Source organism: Pseudophryne corroboree, chromosome 2 (genome assembly GCF_028390025.1).
Source record: "Pseudophryne corroboree isolate aPseCor3 chromosome 2, aPseCor3.hap2, whole genome shotgun sequence".
Classification (NCBI taxonomy): domain Eukaryota; kingdom Metazoa; phylum Chordata; class Amphibia; order Anura; family Myobatrachidae; genus Pseudophryne; species Pseudophryne corroboree.
Window position 1 is genome coordinate 639,580,868 of NC_086445.1, and position 16,657 is coordinate 639,597,524.

The 16,657-nt window shown below is 41.6% G+C and overlaps 1 long non-coding RNA gene across 1 annotated transcript in view; it reads left to right on the forward strand.

The window, feature by feature from the left end:
- The first annotated feature begins 5,242 nt into the window (after nucleotides 1-5,242).
- Nucleotides 5,243-16,657, forward strand: part of LOC135041696 (uncharacterized) — a 183,717-nt gene continuing 172,302 nt past the window's right edge. Inside the window, exon 1 of the long non-coding RNA XR_010235082.1 lies at nucleotides 5,243-5,490. This is a non-coding gene — a long non-coding RNA (uncharacterized LOC135041696). The remainder of the gene's footprint in view (nucleotides 5,491-16,657) is intronic.

A 16,657-nucleotide genomic window follows, 5' to 3' on the forward strand; every position in this document is an offset into this window, starting at 1 on the left:
GAAGAAGACTCTAGAGTTGGTTCAGCAGTGGTGCTAGTGTGCAGGAAGCTAGGTGGGTGAATGTAGCTTTTCCACATGAGGTGTGTCAAGACATCTAGACTAAAACTGGACTAAGTACCAAGTATTAGCACTAAATACCGGACTGGAAATAGTTATGTTCTGGATGCTGGGCTGGGGCCAGCTAATATGCTCAGATACCGGGCTGTAACTAGTTATGCTCTGGATATTTCTGGACGCTGTCTTGGACCAGTAGTACTCCAGAAAGACAGGAAGTGGTAACAGGGTAATCAAGCTGGAGATATTTCCTGAAGCTGGCTGGGATCAGTAGTACCCCGGATAGACAGGAATTGGTAGCAGGGTAACCGCTCAGAACCAAAAGGCTGACCACAGGGATCAGAAGCCAGGGGACATGGCAGATAAGCAACATGGCTCTGGCAGCTTGCAGGAGCACCTGAAGGCATTTTATACTCTTGACTGTTCTGGGATTAAAGTAATGTGCTTTGACTCTAGACTCCTATGGATGACTCAGTGGTCAGGTGACTGATTCCAATATGGCGGTGAGGACACAGCGGGAAGAACTCCAGAAATCTGCACTGCCGTATCACAGGAGGTATCAAGGAGCAGCACAGACCTGGCGATAGACAACGCAGGATCTGTGACCCCTGCTGAGCATACTGGGGAGCAGAGCTAAGCATACTGTGGTACCTTACATATTATACAGTGCAGAGGAAATATAGTTTAATTGCTGGGTCTTTGTAGGCATATACACTCTCATTTATATGGAGAGTCATTCAAAGGCACGTCCATTTATCAGGACACTGAGGAGAGGAAGAAACGGCATGGAACTACTCATGCACAGAAGGTGCAGTCAGAGGTCATACCTCCGAAAAAAGCAGCTATGGGCATTAGTCCTCTAGCATGTTTTTTGGTCCCAGAGATGCTTAATATTTGTGGGTGCTCCCTTAAACTGGATGGTTCTATGCAGCAAATAATGTTTAATGCTACTTATTCTTTTTAGAAAATTATCATATTTTGAGGTGCATTGAACATACCTAATATCTCAAGGGTAGTGTGACCACTGTCATCATCAAGGGCTCAGCACATTCCTATAATGGTGCACATGTGGACTTTTATTGCCATTCACTGCCCGACTGTCTCAAGTGGACCTGCAAGGAAAGCTCAACATTGAATTAGAAGTGAATGGATCTACTGTGGGCTCTCCCAGGAGCTATACAATTAGCCCTGACAAGCAGTCACTTATCGGGGATTATGCTTTGTGTGCCTCAGGCACACAAAGCAAAATCCTCGATTACCAGCTGTCAGCTCTGTGGTTTCTTGTGGGCTTAAATAACTCTGGCTGGAATTGAGACCAACTAAACAGAAGTGAGGAGTGACAAATGGTAACTGGAATAGACTTTGTACAGGCCGGACTGTAACCAGTGATGACTGGAACAGGAATCATACTTGGACTGGATATGAATAGCTCCCTATTTACTGGACTGGAACCAGTGGGAACTGGAACAGAAGTCAGTCTTGCACTGACAATGTATTGGCTTGCATTGGCTGGACTGGAACTGGTAGGAACAGGAATCCGGCATAGAGCACTGATAGCAGCAATGCATGATGGAGTACAGCTGCAGGAATATGTAGGTGGAACTAGTTCCAGCTCCGCCATAGCCCTGCACAGTAATTACAACAGAAAAGTCCACCCCGCCACCGACATTAATAGATGATGCATGCTGCACTAGTGTCACTGACGAGCTGCATCCACATTCCCCTTCCTCAGGTCTTGGTGGCTCCATGGTCCTCCTCCTGGTACTCACATACGCTGTGTTTGTCGGCAAATGTTTGTCCCCTCCTTAAGTCTGAGCGGCTTCCTTTTCTGGCATGGTGTATGTGGTGTCATGCTGCTGAAGTGAAGAAGAGCTATGAGGAGGAGCAGATGCCGTGCATGCTGAGGACAAGGTGAAAGGGGTCTGGAGGGACACAGAGAGGTGGGAAGCTGCTGGAGGGACACAGGACATAAAGCTGCTGGCACTAATACTGTGGGCATTATGTGTAAGGAGCACTACTAATGCTGGAATTGTGTAATAGGGTCACTACTGTGGGCATTATATGTAAGAGGCACTACTGTATGGCATAATGTGTATAAAGGATACTACTGTGTATCATAACATGAATAAGGGGCACCACCAAGTGACAACGTGAATAAAGGGCACTACTATGTCTCATAACATGAATATGTTGCACTACTATGTTGTGTAAAATGAATCATGGGCGCTACATGTGGTGTAATGTGAATAAGATTGTGCTACTGTGTGTTGTACTTTGAATTGGGGTACTATTGTGACCACGCCCTTCCTTATGAGACCACACTCCTTTTTTTGCAATACATGTATTCAACGTGCACTGTCCTTTTATAAAGTATAGGAGGCAGGGCACAAATTTATAGTTTGCAAGGGGGCAGTGTTAATTTTGTTGACAAAAATTTTGACAAAGTATTCATCAACTACACTTTATTTCAGAACTAAATTGAGACTAAAATTAGACTAAAATGAAAACTGAGATTCACTGTCTAAATCTTAACTAAAACATAGCGAAAGAAAGTGACAAAGACTAAAAAACTAAGTTTAAAATCCTTTTTAAAGGACACTGGAATTAACACTGGAAGTTAAATTAAGTTTAAATTAAGTTTACATTAAATTATATCTGCCAGATATTTGGAGAAAATAAATATGAGCTGCTGTGAAGGAAATAGGATTGTGTATTGCACTTGTTTGTTCTAACAAATTGAAGGCATTAATTTGCATATGATATATGGGAGTACTACAGTAAGTCAGACATCGTCTGTAATATATGCTCACATTACTAAACATGTAGGGTGTTATTCAGAGATGTTAGCAAACCAAAAAAGTTAGTAACTGGGCAAAACCATGTTGCACTGCAGATGGGGCAGAGATTTAGATATGAGTGGGTTATATTATTTCTGTGCATGATAAATACTGACTGCTTTATTTTTACACTGCAATTTAGATTTCAGTTTGAACACACCCTACCAAAATCTTACTCCCTTTGCACATGTTACATCTGCCCTACCTGCAGTTCAACACGGTTTTGTCCATTAGTGTGCCTTTTTTGTTTGCTAACAACTCTGAATACCCCTCATAATTAAAGGTATGCAAACATCTTAAGGGAATTTTAGAGAAATGTTCTTCAGCAAAATCCATTACAGTATCATTAAACTGTTTGCAAGAGTTATGAGTAAAAAAACATTGAGTAACATTAGACTAAAATGAAAACTGAGATCCACTGACTAAATCATGACTAAAACAAAGCAAAAGAAAAAGACTAAAATGCGACTATAAACCAACTACAATTATAAGTAAGTGACTAAAACTAAAATGAAATTGAAAATTCTTGTCAAAATTAACACTGCAGGGGGAGGGGAGGGGGGATGCCGAAAGCCCCAGCACTGGCCCTGGCTCCGCCTAATGGAAGGAGGGAGGTGGCGGGGGAAATGAGTTCCACCACCTCTTCAGGACCGCTTTAAGCCCTGCCCATAATAGTGCCCCAGTTTATTTTCTGAGCCATTGTAGTGGCTTGGTTAATGTTATGCCTTTTAGTAGTGATCTATTTTATTTTATGGACCATAGTAGTGCCTTTGCTCACATTCAGTTGTATTACGCCTGGAGAAGTGATAAAGAAGTGATAAGTGCAAGGTGATAACGCACCAGCCAGTCATCTCCTGTCAATTTACATATTGGAGCTGATTGGCTGTTGCGTTCTCACCTTGCACTTATCACTGCTTTATCACTTCTCCAGGCTTAATACATCTGCCCATTATGCTACATTGTAGGGCTGCCGGTACATATTATATCACACAGTATCCCCAATTCACATTATGACATACAGTGCCCCTAGTTCATATTATGCCACATTACAATGCACTCAATTCATATTATACCACACTATAGTGCATCTTCTTCATATAATGCCACATTACAGTGCCCCACTTCATATTATGTAATATTATAATGCACTCCAGTTGACTTTATACCACATAACAACGAGCAGGTCCAAGGTGTAACTAGATCTATTGTAGACCAAAAGCTAAAATTTGTATGGGCCCCTATGTATAACCCACTGGGGAAAATTATAATGCCTGTAACTTTGATAGGAAAGGTGGGACCCTCCTAGCTCTGGGCCCCATAGCAGCTGCATTCCATGCACCTTATGGTAGCTACGCCCTTGACTAGCAGATTGCAGGGACAGGTTAGAACCTGTGTATGGCGGTAAACAAGTCAGAGCTGCTGGGAATAGAGAACTGCACGCAGGAGTCTAGAGCCTAGATGCAGCTGAGAAGCAACGCTGTTCTGGGCAATTTGCAGGTGCTCCGGGAGTCCTTTTATAGCCCTTGCTGTGCAGACATTGGATGATGGAATCAGCTGACCAGACTTAGGGACACAATTGGTAGAGTGGATGTCAACTGTTTTGTGGCAATACGGCAGCACTCAGTGCTGGGAGATGGCAGGAAGAACTGCGGGTACCTGCAAAGCGACTTGGGGTACCACGACTGACACAGGAACAGACATGATTACAGCCAGGATGCTGCCCACAGTTCTTCATGAGCCAGACTAAAATAACCCAGCAGTAAGTGGTGGGATGCATGTCTCTGGTGCCTGACACCAGTCCTTAGAGACCCGTTTTTTCAAAAAAACACATGGGTCCAGGGACCTATCTTGGATATCATCTGTTTTTGCCCCAAAACAGGATGTTTTTTGGGATAAAAAAAAAGGGGTATAATTGCACAATAATGACTATCATTCTAAAAGTGTGATGTTAGCACATTTTTTTCATCCAAAAAATTAACACTGCTAACAGGATACGCCCATTTATGTCTTGTGCGGAATCATTTCCCCTTTGTTTACAAGGACCAGATGCAAGGTAAACTGACATCAACATCCCATGCCACCTTGCATGGTGACCAGAGGTCGGGATTGTGTTGTTAGCAGTAAAGGTGATACACCAACTGTTGGGTGTTGAAAGGTGTTCCTGTGTGAACTTGTAGCATATGTGCCAACCCAGAACTGTGTGTGTGTGTGTGCCACTTTAAGAGCCCTTTGCTGTAGCTCGGCAGCAGCAGAAGAAATGCTGGTGCAGGAGGAGTTAACTGGGCACTGGGTCCAGTCACGTTTCCTGAAGAGAGGGAGCTGATTGGAAGTAGGCTGCTGGGAGAAGCGAGGAAGGCTGGGAAGAAGAAGTGTGGAGAACATGGTGTGTGCTGGCTGAAGGAGGAATGCGAGCAGAGCGGGAGCTGCATGCTAGAGAGAGCTGCAGGACGCTGAGCAGTGAAAGCAGCGTTGCTAGAGGATGTTGCCAGAGGGAGGGTGTTGAGACACTGTGGCCAGAGGACTAGACGCCACCAAGCCTGGTAATAGGCGTGGATGCTGCAGCCATCTTTAAAGGGAACATGAGGAGCCAATGCAGAAGGTATAGCCAGCTCGGAATATCTTTCCCTGGGTCTGGGTGGGTACTGTTTGAAACCGACACCCAGCCACAGACCAGTGTACTGTTAAGCATCCACAACCTGTGTAACAAGCTAGCCAGTGACTGTGAAGGGTGCAGTTAGCAGCACCATTTGGTACCGGCTAGACCCCATGAAAGAACGGCTAAAACCTGGACTGAGTATATTTCAAGTTCAAGGGAAGTGTTTGTAGTTTTTGATGAAAAGAAAAGAGACATATTTGTGCTCAAGGACTGAGTTTGTGCAACACAGATAGATACTCACTGCTGAAGGACTGAGCTAATTATACAAGTGTTGATAAAACCCTGCAATTACAAGAGACTGAGTTTGTTCCATACCCAAAGGGCCTGATTCAGACCTTATCGCTGCTGTGCATTTTCACACATCAGGCGATCATAACTGCGCATGCGAATGCACCGCAATGCGCACGTGCATAGGCAAACAACTACAGGCATCGCCGGTCAGCAACACTGAATGTTTCCTGGGAGTTTCCAGAAAAATGCAGGCATTCCCTAACGTTTTCAGGGAGGGTGTCTGACGTCAGCTCCAGTCCTGATCAGCCTGTTGTGATCGCACTGTAGGAGTAAAGGTGCATACACACGGAGCGATATAACTGAGCGATTTTGACTATATAGTCAAAATCGCTCAGAAAGTTAGTGCAGATCGCTCCGTGTGTATACAGGCAGCGATAGCGATGCGCGTCCCCGCTAGGTCGCTATCGCTGGGAAAAATAGTCAGTGCAGGCAAGTCAATTTTGGCTATGTCGCTGCAAAAGTTAGTCAAAATCGCTAATACTTTAAGAGGCCAGCGATTTTTCCCAGCGATAGCGATGTTGCAGGCGGCGGTGGTGCGGGCGGCGGCGGGTTGTGGCGGCGGCGGGTTGCGGTGGCGGTGTGGGCGACGGCGGTGCGGGCGGCGGCGGGTTGCGATGTGGGCGGCGGTGGGTTGCGGTGGCGGTGTGGGCGGCGGCGGTGCGGGCGGCGGCGGGTTGCGGCAGCAGTGCGGGCGGGGGAAATTTACCTTTATCTTGCAGAGTTTGGCAGCGGAGCGGTACCAGTTTCAAAAATGGCGCCTCAGCGTCATTTTTGAAATTCAAGATGGCCGCCGCGAGCCAATCACGGCTCGCCGCGTCATCGCCCCGCCCCCTCCCGCTGACTTATATAAGTCAGCGCGAGGCAGCGGCTTTCAGTCCGACGGCGGAGGAGGAGCGGAGAAGAGCTCCTGAAGACTGAAGACGCCGTGGAAGTCCTGGATGGGTGGCGGCTATGCAAAAGAGCTTAGCAGCCGCCGCCCACCAGGTGAAGACGCCGGAGCAAGACCCCAGAAGCCCTGGGGAGGTGGCGCCCCCCCAGGTGAAGACGCCGGAAGCCCTGGGAAGGCGGCCGCCATGCAAAAGAGCTTAAAGGCCGCCGCCCCCAGGTGAAGACCCAGTTTAATAAAGGATTTTTTAAAGAATGTGTCGTGTTTTTTTTTCAATATTTTCTTTACAGGTGGACTACAGGTGCCAGCGGGCCCTTTATGTCCGGGCATGCTGGCACTTGTGGTTCTCCAAGTGCCAGCATGCTGGGGCAGGCTTGCTGGGACCTGTAGGCCACCTGTAAAGAACAATATTACTATTGAAAGGCTATCAGCCTCCCATCCACCGCCCACGGATGGGGGGGACAGCCTCGGGCTTCACCCCTGGCCCTTGGGTGGCTGGAGGGGGGGACCCCTTGATTTAAGGGGTCCTCACTCCTCCAGTGTACCCCGGCCAGGGGTGACTAGTTGGGGGAGTAATGGCACGGCCGCAGGGACCAATATAAAAGTGTCCCCCGGCTGTGGCATTATCTCCCTGGCTAGTGGAGCCCGGTGCTGGTTTGAAAAATACGGGGGACCCCTATGTCTTTTGTCCCCCGTATTTTTTAAACCAGGACCGGATGCAGAGCCCGGTGCTGGTTGTCTAAATATAGGGGAACCCTACTCATTTTTTCCTCTGTATTTTAACAACCAGGACTGGCTCAAAGAGCCCGAGGCTGGTTTTACATAGGAGGGGGGACCCCACGCAATTTAAAAAAAAAACTTTTAGCTATTTAAATACCAGCCACCCTGTAAAATCGTCCTATATATGACACTCCCCCACTCATCCCCTTATTTAAATGAGATAGTCAAAATCTCCCATAGCCAAAATCTCCCATAGCCAAAATCTCTTGCATAGTTAGACAAAATCTCTGGTAAAGTTAGTCAAAATCTCCTACTGCCAGTTCAAGGGAAAAGTTAGTCAAAATCTCTCATAGTCAAAATCTCTCCGTGTGTATGCACCTTAAGTCCTGGGCTGCGCTGAGACTGCATACACTGAGTGATGTGCGAACGGATTTGTAGCTGCCCGCATGCAATCGCACACTTGCATGGATGAATTTCCACTCCCCCTTGGGTGGCAACTATCTGAATGCAGGTCAGCAACATTAGCAGCACAGTGATCAGATCTGAATCTCCCCCAAAGCTCCTTATTGTGATGTAAATGTAATTGGTAAGAAACATTGCTATTCCTTTGCTAGTTACATTACATTAAGAGAAAGAACTGTGCTCAGTTGACATTATGACCCCAGGATTGCCCCAGTAACTGTGTGCCTATTTCTGCCTCATTGACATACTGTGGCACAGCAAGTTGTAATGAGCTCCAACGTTAACTGCCTGTGAAGATACTTATTGCCTTGGCTAGGAAAAGTTAGAAGTCAGTAGATAAAATTACCGAAATGTAATGTCTTTATTCTTTTTGTGATCACATTGTAGAATGCAGTGCACAGTGTCTGATTTACTGATTCAAATGATTTTATGCTAATTTTTGTGATTTAAATTGCTTCTCATGTTGATTCCAATAATTCTTCTTCATGATTCCAATAACTTGTCTTTTGCAAATTGGATGACTTTTGTGGTGTAATTGTAGAGAAAATTGCATAATCCTATTTTCTTATATGAAAGTCTTCTTTTTTGTTATTCATCGGCCAAGTAACGCTTCTAAATCCATCATTCATACTAAATCGAGAGTTCATTGCAAATTAATAAGAAGGATTTCTGTTGGAATTGCCAACTCACTACTGATTCATATCAATCTCTCCTACCTCTCTGAGCACCGGTACTACAAGACAAGGTACGGTGAAAGATCAGTCACATAGCCACCCAACATCTGTGATACCTCTCTCAACCACCTAGACATACCCTGTCAACTCCGGGGGAGTTTCGTATATCTGACTATTATTTCTGTATATAGCTTGTGTTTTTGTTTTACTCTGTATTCTGAGTTCTGTGTAAAAATAAATATTGTTGTGTCTTTGCTATTGTCTTTACCTGTGTGTACCTGTGTGAACCATGAACCTAAGGGACAGGACACATAGAAATATACACTGCTCAAAAAAATAAAGGGAACACTTAAACAACACAATGTAACTCCAAGTCAATCACACTTCTGTGAAATCAAACTGCCCACTTAGGAAGCAATACTGATTGACAATCAATTTCACATGCTGTTGTGCAAATGGAATAGACCACATGTTCTCAAACTCGGTCCTCAGGACCCCACACAGTGCATGTTTTGCAGGTAACCCAGCAAATGCACAGGTGTATTAATTACTCACTGACACATTTTAAAAGGTCCACATGTGGAGCTAATTATTTCACTTGTGATTCTGTGAGGAGACCTGCAAAACATGCACCGTGTGGGGTACTGAGGACCGAGCTTGAGAACCTATGGAATAGACAACAGGTGGACATTATAGGCAATTAGCAAGACACCCCCAATAAAGGAGTTGTTCTGCAGGTGGTGGCCACAGACCACTTCTCAGCTCCTATGTTTTCTGGCTGATGTTTTGGTCACTTTTGAAAGCTGGCAGTGCTTTCACTCTAGTGGTAGCATGAGACGGAGTCTACAACCCACACAAGTGGCTCAGGTAGTGCAGCTCATCCAGGATGGCACATCAATGCGAGCTGTGGCAAAAAGGTTTGCTGTGTCTGTCAGCATAGTGTCCAGATCATGGAGGCACTACCTGGAGACAGGCCAGTACATCTGGAGACGTGGAGGAGGCCGTAGGAGGGCAACAACTCAGCAGTTTTAAGGACATTACATCAAAGTTGGATCAGCCTGTAGTATGTTTTTCCACTTTAATTTTGAGTGTGACTCCACATCCAGACCTCCATGGGTTAATAAATTTGATTTCCATTGATCATTTTTGTGTGATTTTGTTGTCAGCACATTCAACTATGTAAAGAACAAAGTATTTAATAAGAATATTTCATTCATTCAGATCTAGGATGTGTTGTTTAAGTGTTCCCTTTATTTTTTTGAGTAGTGTAGTTAAATGGTTAATTGCTTCAAGTTCTCTCTTAATTGAGCGGTATTGTGTATGACTCATCAGTCCCAATAACATCACATGACTCAGCTACAATTCTTAAAGGTCAGACTGCTGGATGAGATTGCATGTGCATGTTGTTTGCTTTAGGGTGCCTCATGTGCCCAAGCCTGTCACTGTGTTATTGGCGCATCACAGTGCTGTACAGTACTTAGCCTAGAGATGCATATGTCTTTTAACAACATTAGTCAAGTAGGACTTATTAGTGAAACCCGATAACTTTCTCTTCTTTTTTTGTTTCCTCATATATTGAATGCATATGTTTTATAACAATATTAGGCGAGTATTCTAAGTACTTGTTTGTAACACACTATAGACCAGGGATGGGGAACCTTTGGCCCTCCAGCTGTTGTTGAACTACACATACCAGCATACCTTGCTACAGTTTTGCTATTTGGCCATGCTAAAACTGTTGAAGGGTATGCTGGGATGCGTAGTTCAACAACAGCTGGAGGGCCGAAGGTTCCCCATTCCTGCTATAGACTATTTCCTTTTTAGTACCTTGGACATTGTAACTTACTTACTTGAATCTATCATAAATTTTACTATATTTATTGGCAGACTGGTTAGCTCAGTTGGTAGAGTGCTGGTCTTTCACCATCAATGTAAACCTATCATAGTTTTTAATCCCAAGCTAAACTTGTTATTTTTTACTAATCTTCTTTTTGGTTTGTGGCTCTATATTAGGCCTTGTCAACCATGTGGCTCTCCAGCTGTTGTGAAACTACAAGTCCCAGCATTCCCTGTTACATTTTTAGTAATCGGGAATGCTAAATCTGTGCAAAGCATGCTGGGATGTGTAGTTTCACAATGGCTAATGAGCCACAGGTTGGCTAGGCCTGCTCTATACTATGTAATGCATATGTTTTTTAACAACAGTAGTCAAGTCTTCTATTGGACTTATTAGTGAAACCCAAAAGACAGCTTTCTTTTCTTTTTTGTTCCCTCATATATTGAATGCATAGGTCTTATAACAATATTAGGCAAATATTCTAATTACTTGTTTGTGACACACCATAAAATATTTCCTTTTTAGAACTTAGGACATTGTAGCTTATTTCCTTGAATATTTCATAATTTTTGCTATATTTAAGTGTAGACTGGTTAGCTCAGTTGGTAGAATGCTGGCTGTTAACGATCAAAGTAAGCCTATCATAAGTTGGAATCCAAAACTAAGCTGGTTATTTTTAAAGTAGTCTGCATTGTGGTTTCTGGCTCTATACTATGTAATGCATATGTCTTTTAACAACAGGTCAAAAAGTCGACTTTTTATAACTTTTTTGGTGTCGTTTTCTTCGTAAAGTGACGGGGAACCCCAATTAGTGCACCGTGTCCCCTCACATGGCTCGCTTCCCTCCCAATGCTATGGGCAAGGTTACCATTCCAATCATAGTCTACGTGGATCGTTAAGAATGAAAGAATCCTAATAAATGACAAGAAAAGTGAAAAACTCATGTCAACCTAGTACATGTCGACCTAATGACCATGTCAACCTATTGACCATGTCGACCTAATGCATGTCAACCTTCAGTGGTCGACCTAATGACTGTCGACCTAAGCTGTGTCGACCTAACAACCATATCCCGTCGAGTCTTCTAATGGACTTATTAGTGAAACCCATAGACAGCTTTCTTTTTTGTTTCCTCATACATTGAATGCCTATGTCTTATAACAATATTAGTCATTCTAATTACTTGTTTGTGACACACCATAGAATATTTCCATTTTAGTACCTTGGACATAATAGCTAATTTACTTGAATCTATCATAAATTTTGCTACGTACACGTGTAGACTGGTTAGCTCAGTTGGTAGCGTGCAGGTCCTTCACCGTGGAAGTAAGCCTATCATAGGTTTGAATCCCATGCTAAGCTTCTTGTTTTACTAATATGCATTGTGTTTTGTGGCTGTATACTATGTAATGCATATATCTTTTAACAACAGTAGTCAAATCTTCTATTGGACTTATTAGTGAAACCCAACAGACAGCTTTCTTTTCTTTTTTTGTTTCCTCGTATATTAAATGAATATGTCTTATACAATATTGGATGAGTATTTTAATTACTTGTTTTTGACACATCATGTACTATTTCCTTTTTAGTACCTTGGACATTGTAGCGGATTTACTTGAATCTATCATAAATTATGCAGTATTTATTTGCAGACTGGTTAGCTCAGTTGGTAGAGAGCTTGTCTTTGACCATTAAAATAAACCTATCATAGACTTGAATCCCAAGCTAAGCTTGTTATTCTTTTCTACATTGTGGTTTGTGGCTGTATACTATGTAATGCATATGTTTTTTAACAACAGTAGTCAAGTCTTCTATTGGACTTATTTGTGAAACCCAATAGACAGCTTTCTTTTAATTTTTGTTTCCTCATATATTGAATGCCTATGTCTTATAACAATATTAGTCAAATATTCTAATTACTTGTTTGTGACACACCATAAAATATTTCCTTTTTAGAACTTAGGACATTGTAGCTTATTTCCTTGAATATATCATAATTTTTGCTATTTTTAAGTGTAGACTGGTTAGCTCAGTTGGTAGAATGCTGGCTGTTAATGATCAAAGTAAGCCTATCATAAGTTGGAATCCCAAACTAAGCTGGTTATTTTTAAAGTAGTCTGCATTGTGGTTTCTGGCTCTATACTATGTAATGCATATGTCTTTTAACAACAGTAGTCCAGTCTGTGTATGGGTCATTGGTGTAGACACAACTTAGGTCGACAGGGACAATATGTCGACATGGTCATTAAGTTGACATGTACTAGGTCGACAGGTCAAAAAGTCGACATGTCTTTTGTTACTTTTTTTGGCGTTGTTTTCTTCGTAAAGTGACGGGGAACCCCAATTAGTGCACCGTGTCCCCTCACATGGCTCGCTTCGCTCCTGATGCTTTGGGCAAGGTTACCATTCCAATAGTAGTCCATGTGGATCGTTAAGAATGAAAGAATCCTAATAAATGTCAAAAAAAGTGAAAAACTCATGTCGACCTTTTGACCTGTCAACCTAGTACATGTCGACCTAATGACCATGTCAACCTAATGACCATGTCAACCTATTGACCATGTCGACCTAATGCATGTCAACCTTCAGTGGTCGACCTAATGACTGTCGACCTAAGCTATGTATACCTAACGACCGTATCCTGTCCAGTCTTCTAATGGACTTATTAGTGAAACCCATAGACAGCTTTCTTTTTTGTTTCCTCATACATTGAATGCCTATGTCTTATAACAATATTAGGCGAGCATTCTAATTACTTGTTTGTGACACACCATAGAATATTTCCATTTTAGTACCTTGGACATTTTATCTAATTTACTTGAATCTATCATAAAATTTGCTACGTACACGTGTAGACTGGTTAGCTCAGTTGGTAGCGTGCGGGTCCTTCACCATGGAAGTAAGCCTATCATAGGTTTGAATCCCATGCTAAGCTTCTTATGTTTTACTAATCTGCATTGTGTTATGTGGCTGTATACTATGTAATGCATATATCTTTTAACAACAGTAGTCAAGTCTTCTATTGGACTTATTAGTGAAACCCAATAGACAGCTTTATTTTCTTTTTTGTTTCCTCGTATATTAAATGCATATGTCTTATACAATATTGGATGAGTATTTTAATTAATTGTTTTTGACACATCATGTACTATTTCCTTTTTAGTACCTTGGACATTGTAGCAGATTTACTTGAATCTATCATACATTATGCAGTACTTATTTGCAGACTGGTTAGCTCAGTTGGTAGAGTGCTTGTCTTTGACCATCAAAATAAACCTATCATAGCCTTGAATCCCAAGCTAAGCTTGTTATTCTTTTCTACATTGTGGTTTGTGGCTGTATACTATGTAATGCATATGTTTTTTAATAACAGTAGTCAAGTCTTCTATTGGACTTATTTGTGAAACCCAATAGAGAGCTTTCTTTTAATTTTTGTTTCCTCATATATTGAATGCCTATGTCTTATAACAATATTAGGCAAGTATTTTAGCGACTTGTTTGTGACACACCATAGAATATTTCCTTTTTAGTACCTTGGACATTGTAGGTTTTTACCTTGAATCTATCATAATTTTGCTATACTTATGTGTAGTCTGGTTAGCTCAGGTGGTAGGGTGCTGGTCATACACTTTCAAAGTAAGCCTATCATAGGTTTGAATCCATAGCTGAGCTTGTCATTTTTATACTAGTCTGCATTGTGGTTTGTGGCTCTATACTATGTAATACACGTGTCTTTTAACAACAGTAGTGAAGTCTTCTATTGGACTTATTCGTAAAACCCAGTAGACAGCTTTTTTTCTGTTTTGTTTCCTCATATATTGAATGCATATGTCTTATAACAATATTGGGTGAGTATTTTAATTACTTGTTTGTGACACACCATAGAATACTTCTTTTTTAGTACCTTGGACATTGTAGCTTATTTTCTTGAATCTAACATAAATGTTATTATGTTTGTGCAGACTGGTTAGCTCAGTTGGTAGAGTGCTGGACTTTCAACCTCACAGTAATCCTATCATAGGTTTGTATCCCAAGGTAAACTTGTTATGTTTTACTAGTCTACATTGTGGTTTGTGGCTGTATACTATGTAATGCGTATGTCTTTTAACAACAGCAGTCAAGTCTTCTATTGGACTTATTAATGAATTCCAATAGATCGCTTTCTTTTCTTTTTTGTTTCCTTTTAAATTGAATGCATATGTCTTATAACAATATTGGTTGAGTCTTCTAATTACTTGTTTGTGACACACAATACAATATTTCCTTTTTAGTACTTAGGACATTGTAGCTTATTTTCATGAATCTATTATATGTATGGCACTATGTACCTGCAGACTGGTTAGCTCAGTTGGTAGAGTTTAACCATCAAAATAAGCCTTTCGCAGGGTTGAAACCCAAGCTAAGCTTGTTATATTTTGGACTTATTAGTGAAACACAATAGACAGCTTTCTTTTCTTTTTTGTTTCCTTATAACAATATACTTGAATCTTTCATAAATATTTCATTGTTTACCTGCAGACTGGTTACCTCAATTGGTATTGTGCTGGTATTTCACCATCAAGGTAAGCCTATCATAGGTTTGGAACCCAAGCTAAGCTTGTTATTTTTTTACTAGTCTGCATTGTGGTTTGTGGCTGTATACTATGCAATGCATATGTCTTTTAACAACAGTAGTCAAGTCTTCTATTGGACTTATTAGTGAAACCCAATAGACAGCTTTCTTTTCTTTTTTGTATTTCCTTATATATTGAATGCATATGTCTTATAACAATGTTAGGCAAGTATTATAATTACTTGTTTGTGACACACCATAGTTATTTCCATTTTAGTACTTTGGACATTGTAGCTTATTTTCTTGAATTTATCATAATTTGTGCTATATTTAAGTGTAGACTGGTTAGCTCAGTTGGTAGAATGCTGGTTGCTAACGATGAAAGTAAGCCTATTATAGGTTAGAATCCCAAGCTAAACTTGTTATTTTTATGCTAGTCTGCTTTGTGGTTAGTGGCTCTATACTATGTAATAGATGAGTCTTAACATCATTAGTCAAGTCTTCTATTAGACATATTAGTGAAACCCATTAGACAGCTTTATTTTCTATTTTGTTTCCTCATATATTGAATGCATATGTCTTCTAAAAATATTAGGTAAGTATTCTAATTACTTGTTTTTAACACACCATATAATACTTCCTTTTTAGTACCTTGGACATTGTAGCTTATTTACTTGAATCTAACAAAAATGTTGTTTTATCTTTGTGCACTCTGGTTAGCTTAGTTGATTGAGTGCAGGGCTTTCACCATAAAAATAAGCCTATCATAGGTTTGAATACCAAGCTAAGCTTGTTATATTTTTTACTAGTCTGCATAGTGGTTTGTGGCTCTATAGTATGTAATGTATATGTCTTTTTTTCAATATTAATTTTTATTATTTTATAGGGGGACAAAAGAAAATGGGATTGGGGTACAGAAGAGAAAAAAGGTGGGTAACAGGGTAGGGGGGTACACAGACTATTCAACAAAAACATAATTGTACAGAGATTATTAAATAAATCAACATACATGAAAACCACGTGAGGCCAAATCCATCCAACAGCAATTATATGTTAGTTTGTCAATCCAATTTCTAAATATCGTGGGAGCGTAGGTCATCTGACTGGCGGTCATGCCAGTAGGCAGACCACAAATACCAGCGAAGAAGAGGGCAGGACGGGGTAGAGGAATAGGCCACTCCTGCTGTTTCAAATTTGTAATGTGACTGTACTGCCATTGCTATCGCCATTATATGGGGGATCCCAGGGGACCGCCATTGATGAGCTATTAGCTGTTTGGTGGAGATAAGTATATGGCCCAGGACGTACCAGTCGCCCGGCGATAAGTCGCCATAATAGAGGTGGAGGAGAGCCAGTCTGGGGTGGGGAGTTACCTGGCGGCCCAGTACCAATCCTATAAGGTAAAAGACCGAGGTCCAAAGCGGGGTAAGCATTGGACATTCCCAGGAGATATGGAATAAGGTCCCAACATTACCACAGTTGCGCCAGCAAAGATTGGATGTGGAGGGTTGCATCGCATGTAAGCGGGATGGGGTAAAATATAAACGGTGGAGGAGCTTATAAAATAGTTCTACATGTGATATACATTTAGATACTGTACAGCAGGATCGAAAAATTGTCTCCCATTCCTCCTCCGAGACGGAACATTTAAGATCCGCCTCCCATTTCAATTGAAATGGGGCTTTCTG